The sequence below is a fragment of the Mauremys mutica genome, chromosome 9 (assembly GCF_020497125.1).
Source record: "Mauremys mutica isolate MM-2020 ecotype Southern chromosome 9, ASM2049712v1, whole genome shotgun sequence".
Classification (NCBI taxonomy): domain Eukaryota; kingdom Metazoa; phylum Chordata; order Testudines; family Geoemydidae; genus Mauremys; species Mauremys mutica.
The window spans coordinates 49,808,646-49,816,578 of NC_059080.1; positions in this window are offsets into that span (position 1 = coordinate 49,808,646).

The following is a 7,933-nucleotide window of genomic DNA, read 5'->3' on the forward strand; positions in this document are numbered from 1 at the left end:
TCGTCCGCGATCTTCCGAATAACCCTGTGTAGTAGAGGGATAGGTGGGAAGGCGTAGAGGAGGTAGTTGTTCCATGAGATGAGGAATGCATCCCCTAGGGATGCAGTCCCGAGTCCCGCCCTGGAGCAAAATGGGGCATTTTCGGTTTCGGGTCGTGGCGAAGAGATCTATTGACGGGGTGCCCCAGTGGGAGAAAAGCTGTTGGAGTACTGCGGGGTGCAGTTCCCATTCGTGTTCTGTCGAGAAGTGCCTGCTGAGTGCGTCGGCAGTAGTGTTGTGGCAGCCTGGTAGGTAGGAAGCGATGATCTGTATTCGATGTTGTATGCACCAATTCCATAGTCGAATGGCTTCCATGCAGAGGGAATGTGATCGGGCTCCCCCTTGTCTGTTTATGTAATACATACATGCTATGTTTTCTGTTAAGACTTGCAGGTATTTGTTCTTTATAAGGGGAAGAAAGTGAAGGCATGCTCTCCTTACTGCTCTGAGCTCTAAGAGATTTATGTGTAGATGCGTCTCTCATGCAGACCACCGGCCTTGTGCCCTGTGTTCCCCTAGATGTGCTCCCCAATCAATCAGGGAAGCGTCCGTGGTGAGCATGAGCATTGGGGATCGTTGCTGGAAGGAAACCCCTGTGCAGAGGTTTTCTGGACTTGTCCACCATTGTAGGGAAGTTATAACATTGGGAGGAGGAGTTAGCAGCATCCCTAAGGGATGTCTGCTGGGTTTGAAACTGGAGTTAAGCCAGCCCTGGAGGCATCTCATATGTAGCCTGGCGTGTTGAACCACGAAGGTGGTAGCTGCCATGTGACCAAGGAGCTGTAGGCAGATTCTTGCTTGCGTCCTGGGACGAATAGAGAGCGTGCGTATGAGCTGCGTGATAGAGAGAAATCTGTTGTATGGGAGCGAGGCCCTGCTCAGGGTTGAGTCGAGATGAGCTCCGATGAACTCGATCTGTTGCGTGAGTATCAGGGTGGATTTTTGGATGTTTATTTGGAGGCCTAGGCTGTGAAAGAGGGAGATGGCGAAACGCGTGGCTTGAAGTGTCTCGCCATAGGAGTCGCCCTTGATGAGGCAATCGTCCAGGTAGGGGAAAAGTGTGACCCCATGTTTGCGGAGGTGAGCCACAACCACGGCTAGGGTCTTGGAAAAAACTCTTGGAGCCATGGAGAGTCTGAAAGGAAGAACTCTGTATTGAAAATGATCCTGACCGATTGTGAATCGTAGGAAGCGTCTGTGAGCTGGATGAATTGATATGTGGAAGTAAGCATCTTGTAGGTCGAGGGCTGTGAACCAGTCCTCTTAATCCAATGCAGGTATTATTGTGCCCAGTGTGACCATCTTGAATCTTTGTGTCCTCACAAATTTGTTCAGTCGGCGTTGGTCTAGTATAGGCCTCCATCCCCCGGTCTTTTTCCGCGTTAGAAAGTAATGGGAGTAGAAATCTGTCCCTTGGTGTTGCGTCGGCACAGGTTCCACTGCGCCTCGTTGCAGAAGGTGAGCCACTTCTGTGCAAAGTAATTGCTCGTGAGAAGGGTCCCTGAAGAGGGACAGGGAAGGGTAGGAGGGTAGGATATAAAAGGGATGGCGTAACCGGTCTGAACTATTTCGAGGACCCAGCGGTCCTGTGTAATCCACTGCCAAGCATGTTGGAAATACTGGAGGCGGTGGCCAAATGGACAAGGAAGTGGTGGAATCAAGGGGTGGTCGTGCAGACCCTCGACCAACATTTCAAAACTGTTGTTTATTGCCCGGTGGACAGAAGGTGGTGGCTTGATTTTGATTTTGTCTGCGTTTGCGAGGTCTAGTACGATTCCTAGTTGTGTCGTATGGTCTGGATTGAGGACGATAATACTGATGTGTGCGTGGTCTTTGGTAGGGTTGGTATCGTTGTCTCCTGGGAAGAGATGGATGAATGCCCAGGGTGCGCAGTGTCGCTCTCGAATCCTTCATGGTGTGGAAGAGTTCATCAGTTTTTTTTCGAGAAGAGTTTGTCCTTATCAAAGGGGAGATCCTCCACTTTGGTCTGGAGTTCTTTAGGAATGCCTGACACAGAGAGCCATGAGGATCTGCGCATAACCACAGCAGTTGCAGTGGTACGGGCTGCTGTGTCCGCCGTGTCTAAAGATGCCTGTAGGGCCGTTCTGGAGATCAGTTGTCCCTCAGACAGGATTGATTTGAAGTCTGCTCTTCTGTCCTCTGGAATGTAGGAGGCAAATTCAAAAAGCTTATGGTAATTGTCAAAATCGTAGCTGGCGAGGAGAGCAGAATAGTTTGCAATCCTGAATTGTAGTGTAGAGGATGTATAAACTTTGCGGCCCAGGACATCAAGGCGTCTAAGGTCTTTGTCTTGCAGGGTGGTTCGATTTAGGGACTGTTTGGTCCTCTGTGCAACTGCATCGATGACAAGAGAGTTCGGTGGTGGATGAGAAAATAGGAAGTCTGCGTCCTTTGCAGGAACGTAGTATTTACGTTCGGCCTTCTTGCAAGTTGGTACTAGAGAAGCTGGGGTTTGCCAGAGAGTGTCAGCTGGCTCCATGAGTGCTTCGTTTATAGGGAGTGCGATTTTCAAGGGCGCAGATGGTTGAAGGATTTTGGGGAGTTTGTGTTGCGTCTCCTGAACCTCTTCTAAGGGGATATCCTGACTGAGTGCAACCCTCCTAAAAAGTTCTTGGAATTGTTTGCAGTTGTCCACGGTCTGTGGAGGTGAAAGGAGGATGGCTTCATCTGAGGCTAGTGGAGAGTTAGGATTAGGCGAGTCAGGATATGGTGCGTAGCTCCCAGGCTCAGGAGGGGGCTCAGGCACCCTGGAAGTGGATGGAGCAGGAGATTGAGGCACAGAAGGAGGATGATTGGTAGGAGGATGTTGCCACGGGTACCACTGAGGCCAAGGCATAGGGTAGGAGAACCCAGGTGCTGCCCACGGAGGGGCAAAGTAGGGAAACTGAGGATGCTGAGTTTGTGCCATGACCTGAGGTGGTAAAGGTGCCTGTGGAGGAGAAGCAGGAGGGGAGAGCTCCGCTTGTTGCTGTAGCTCAAGGTCACCGTCAGTGAAAGCCAGTTCAGGTGGAGAAAGTGGCGGTTTAAGAAAAGAGTCTTCTGTATCTAGGAGCGGAGAGTGAGGCTCAGGTGGCACTAAAAGGTCACTGAGTGAGAAACTGCTGCTCCTGCTCCCTAGGCTGAGCTAAGTCTGCTCTCCGCTCTAGCTCATTAGTAGGAGAGAGAGACAGAGAGTGTATTGCTGTATTGAGTGTAGAGGTGCCCTGCAGGGGGTCTGCTGCTGGTGCGCGGGTAGAAGAGTGGCTGGGTGCCAACACTCTTCTCGGTGCTGAGGCTGATCGCGCTGTCGGCACCGCAGCTATTTTCGCTGCTGAGGCAGAGCACGCTGGCGGGACTGCGGCCGCTTTTGGCGCTGAAACTGACTGCGCTGTGAGTACCGTTGTTAATTTTGCTGTCGGTGCCGAACACGCTGCTGGCACGGCGGCCGTTGTCGGTGCCGAGGAGGAACGCGGTGCCGGTGCTGTAGACGAGCGCAGTGCCGAGGAGGAGTGAGGCGTCCGCGCCACAGTTGTTTGCGGCGCTGAGGGGACCAAATCAGCAAGTACCCTCCCCACGCGGGAGGTCGGGTCTCTGCCTCTGTGCTCTGTCAGAGCCGTTGCTGAGGCATTAGAGGAGGCTGAGGCAGCTGTCTTTCCTGCTGTCAGCACAGAGGGTAGGGATCTCACAGGAGACCCCCTACCCTTGTTAGAGTCTCTTCTGTGAGACTGTTGTGCTTCTTGCCTCCACTCCAGGGAGGGGGAAGCGACACTCCCCACCGGTTCCGATCTGGCTGGGGAGCGTGTGGGAGCGGGTTCAACCTTTCCCGTCTCTGACAGTGGCTGCAGGGATTTTTCCATCATGATGATTTTGAGCCGCAGATCCCTGTCACGACGAACTCTTGACTTGAGGCTTGCACAATGTAGGCACTTTGCGGGGATGTGGGTGTCCCCGAGGCACCTCACACAATGTGAGTGGCCATCTGACCATGGCATGGAGTCCTGACAGGAGATGCATCTTTTGAATCCTGAAGTTCCTGGCATCATGAATTAGAGATGGCCGAGGAGAGTGAGACAAGCCTGAGGGGCTTTTTTTTTTTTAAACTAAGTAACTAACTATGCAACTATACTAAAGGAAGGGAAACAACTGGGAAGTAATTAATTATTTCTATGTTCTTTGTTACTGTTTCCTATAGAGACCAGGGAAGAGAAGGCAGCACTGCCCCGAGTCCCGTCTTCAGCCGAGGACGGTTGAGAAGGAACTGAGGAGGGTGTGGGGCGCACGCACTCAGGAAGATTCCAACTAGACGGGAGATACCATCTGGGTGCATGCGCCCCAACCAGGCACCACTACCGAAAATCTCCAATCGACAGCGCCGGGACGCACCGTCACCTAGAGAGGAGCACCCACAGGGACAGCACTCGAAGAAGAACCCTTCTTGTTACTCGTAACATCTTTTGGTAGCTGCAACTCCAAGTTTGATTTGGCCTTACTGATTTCACTCCTGCATGCCTGAGCAATATTTTTATACTCCTCCCTGGTCATTTGTCCAATCTTCCACTTCTTGCAAGCATTTTTTGTGTGTTTAAGATCAGCAAGGATTTCACTGTTAAGCCAAGCTAGTCGCCTGCCATATTTACTATTCTTTCTCCACATCGGGATGGTTTGTTCCTGCAATCTCAATAAGGATTCTTTAAAATACAGCCAGCTCTCCTGGACTCCTTTCTCCCTCATATTATTCTCCCAAGGGATCCTGCCCATCAGTTCCTTGAGGGAGTCAAAGTCTGCTTTTCTGAAGTCCAGGGTCTGTATTCTGCTGCTCTCCTTTCTTTCTTGTGTCAGGATCCTGAACTCGACCATCTCATGGTCACTGCCTCCCAGGTTCCCATCCACTTTTGCTTCCCCTACTAATTCTTCCCTGTTTGTGAGCAGCAGGTCAAGAAGAGCTCTGCCCCTAGTTGGTTCCTTCAGCACTAGCACCAGGAAATTGTCCCCTACACTTAAAAACTTCCTGGATTGTCTGTGCACCACTGTATTGCTCTCCCAGCAGATATCGGGGTGATTGAAGTCTCCCATGAGAACCAGGGCCTGTGATCTAGTAACTTCTGTTAGTTGCCGGAAGAAAGTCTCATTCACCCCATCCCCCTGGTCTGGTGGTCTATAGCAGATTCCTACCACGAGATCACCCTTGTTGCTCACACTTCTAAACTTAATCCCAGACACACACAGGTTTTTCTGCAGTTTCATACCGGAGCTCTGAGCAGTCATACTGCTCTCTTACATACAATGCAACTCCTCCACCTTTTCTGCCCTGCCTGTCCTTCCTGAACAGTTTATATCCATCCATGACAGTACTCCCGTCATGTGATTTATCCCACCACGTCTATTATTCCAATCACATCATAATTCCTTGACTGTGCCAGGACTTCCAGTTCTCCCTGCTGGTTTCCCAGGATTCTTGAATTTGTGTATAGGCACTTAAAATAACTTGCTGATCATCCCGCTTTCTCAGTATGAGGCAGGAGTCCTCTCCTCTTGTGCTCTCCTGCTCGTGCTTCCTCCCAGCATCCCACTTCCCCACTTACCTCAGGGCTTTGGTTTCCTTCCCTGGTGAACCTAGTTTAAAGCCCTCCTCACTAGGTTAGCCAGCCTGCCTGCAAAGATGCTCTTCTCTCTCTTCGTTAGGTGGAGCCCATCTCTACCTAGCACTCCTTCTTGGAACACCATCCCATGGTCAAAGAATCCAAAGCCTTCTCTCCAACACCACCTGCGTAGCCATTCGTTGACATCCACGATTCAACGGTCTCTACCCAGGCCTTTTCCTTCCACAGGGATGATGGATGAGAACACCACTTACGCCTCAAACTCCTTTATTCTTCTTCCCAGAGCCATGTAGTCTGCAGGTCATTCTTGGCAGTATCATTGGTGCCCACGTGGAGAAGTAGGAAGGGGTAGTGATCTGAGGGCTTGATGCGTCTTGGCAGTCTCTCTGTCACATCGTGAATCCTAGCTCCTAGCAAGCAGCACACTTCTCAGTTTTCCCGGTCAGGATGGCAGATAGATGACTTAGTCCCCCTGAGGAGGGAGTACCCGACCACCACCACCTGCCTCCTTCTCTTGGGAGCAGCGGTCGTGGGACCCCCATCCCTAGGACATTGCATCTTGTGCCTTCCTATCGGTGGAGTCTCCTTCTGCTCCCTTCCCTCAGATGCATCACCTAGTCCACTCTCCGAATTAGTACCTGTGGAGAGAACATGAAAATGGTTGCTCACCTTTATCTGCATTGCTGGCACATGGATGCTCCTTTTTCTTCTTCTGGAGGTCACATGCTGCCAAATTTCTTCACCGTCCTTGTGTCCCTGCTGCGCAGCCTGCTCTGATTCAGGATTCCAGTAACTAGGGCTTTAGGCAGGTACCTAGAGTGCTATGCTTCAGTGCAGACCTTGGAGGCCCCAGGCACATTGAGGCTAAAGGCCTCAAGCATACACCTGCCTCACCACATGTATCAATGGTGACACTTGGGCTTTAGGGGGATATGCTCAGAACTTCCACACCTCAGCAGGCCTACACATTATAGTCAGGGCTACAAGGCACAGGCATTATGAATGCAGTGTGTGCTGTAGGTGGCATAGGTGCTGAGAGGTATTGAGTTGGGAAGTGCTACAGGGACAGCAAGTGGTGCAAACGTTGTGGGTGAGGCAGAAGGTAGTAGTGTAGTACCTGTGTGTGGGCAAAGCGATGCCATGAGTCAGAAGGAACTGAAACAAAACACTGCAGAAGGTATTAAGGCATAGGCAGTTGGCCTTCAAATGGAGCTGAACTACCGGTGCCTCAGAGAGAAAAAGATACTTTGGAAGCTAGAGGAATTACGGCTGGTGCACGCTATGGAGAGCAGGAATCCAGTCAACATTTTGTTTTTAGAGAAACATTTTAATGTAGGAAAGGTTTAACAGCTTTGGGCAAAGGTAAGATTAGTAATAGAGTAAATACATATCTAATAAGTATAAAAATTGAAAGGAAAAATTAAGGGCTGGACTGGGATAGAATATAAGTTAGGGTATTTGATAAAGAAAAATATAGTGAGTGAAGGGTTGAGAAAGCAATAACCTGGGCAAAGTGGTGAAAGGTTTTGTTTTGGGTCTGGTGTTTTTTTGTTTTCAAATGTATCATCTCACTTATTGTCTTCATTAGACTGAAAAGCTCTTCTGGGAAAGTACCATTTATTCATGTAATGCTCATACCATGCTGCTATTATTGTCATAAACATCAGAAGACAAAAAGTCACACACAGGTTTTTGGCTTGTCCCACTGCTTATGCTTTCCAAAAATTATTTTAAAATGCTGTTTACACCGGGAGTTGTTTTTCAACCAGGGGTTCGTGGCCCCCGGGGGGGGGCTGTGATCAGGTTTCAGGGGGCCACCAGGCAGGGCCAGTGTTAGATTTGCTGGGACCCAGGGCAGAAAGCTGAAGTCCTACTGTGTGGGGCTGATGCCCAGGGCCCCCAGACCTGCCACCTGGGGCTGAAGCGTGAACAACTTAACTTTGTGGGGACTCCTGCGGTGTGGGGCCCCAGGCAACTGCCCTGCTTGCTACCCCCTAATGCTGGTCCTGGCTTTCATACGCAGAAAAACAGTTGTGGCACTGGCAGGCCATGGAGTTTTTGTAGCATGTTGGGGGGGGGCTCAGAAAGAAGGTTGAGAGCCCCTGGTTTACACCCAAAATTTAAACACAAGTATTTTTAGTCTTCTCTAGGAAAAAAATGGCCAAATAATTAATTCAAGCTACATAGTGATGAAAGCCATTTTAATTGATAGGGATAAATATTAGGGAGGGAGAGGAATTATTTAAGCTTAGTACCAATGTGGACACAAGAACAAATGGATATAAACTGGACAC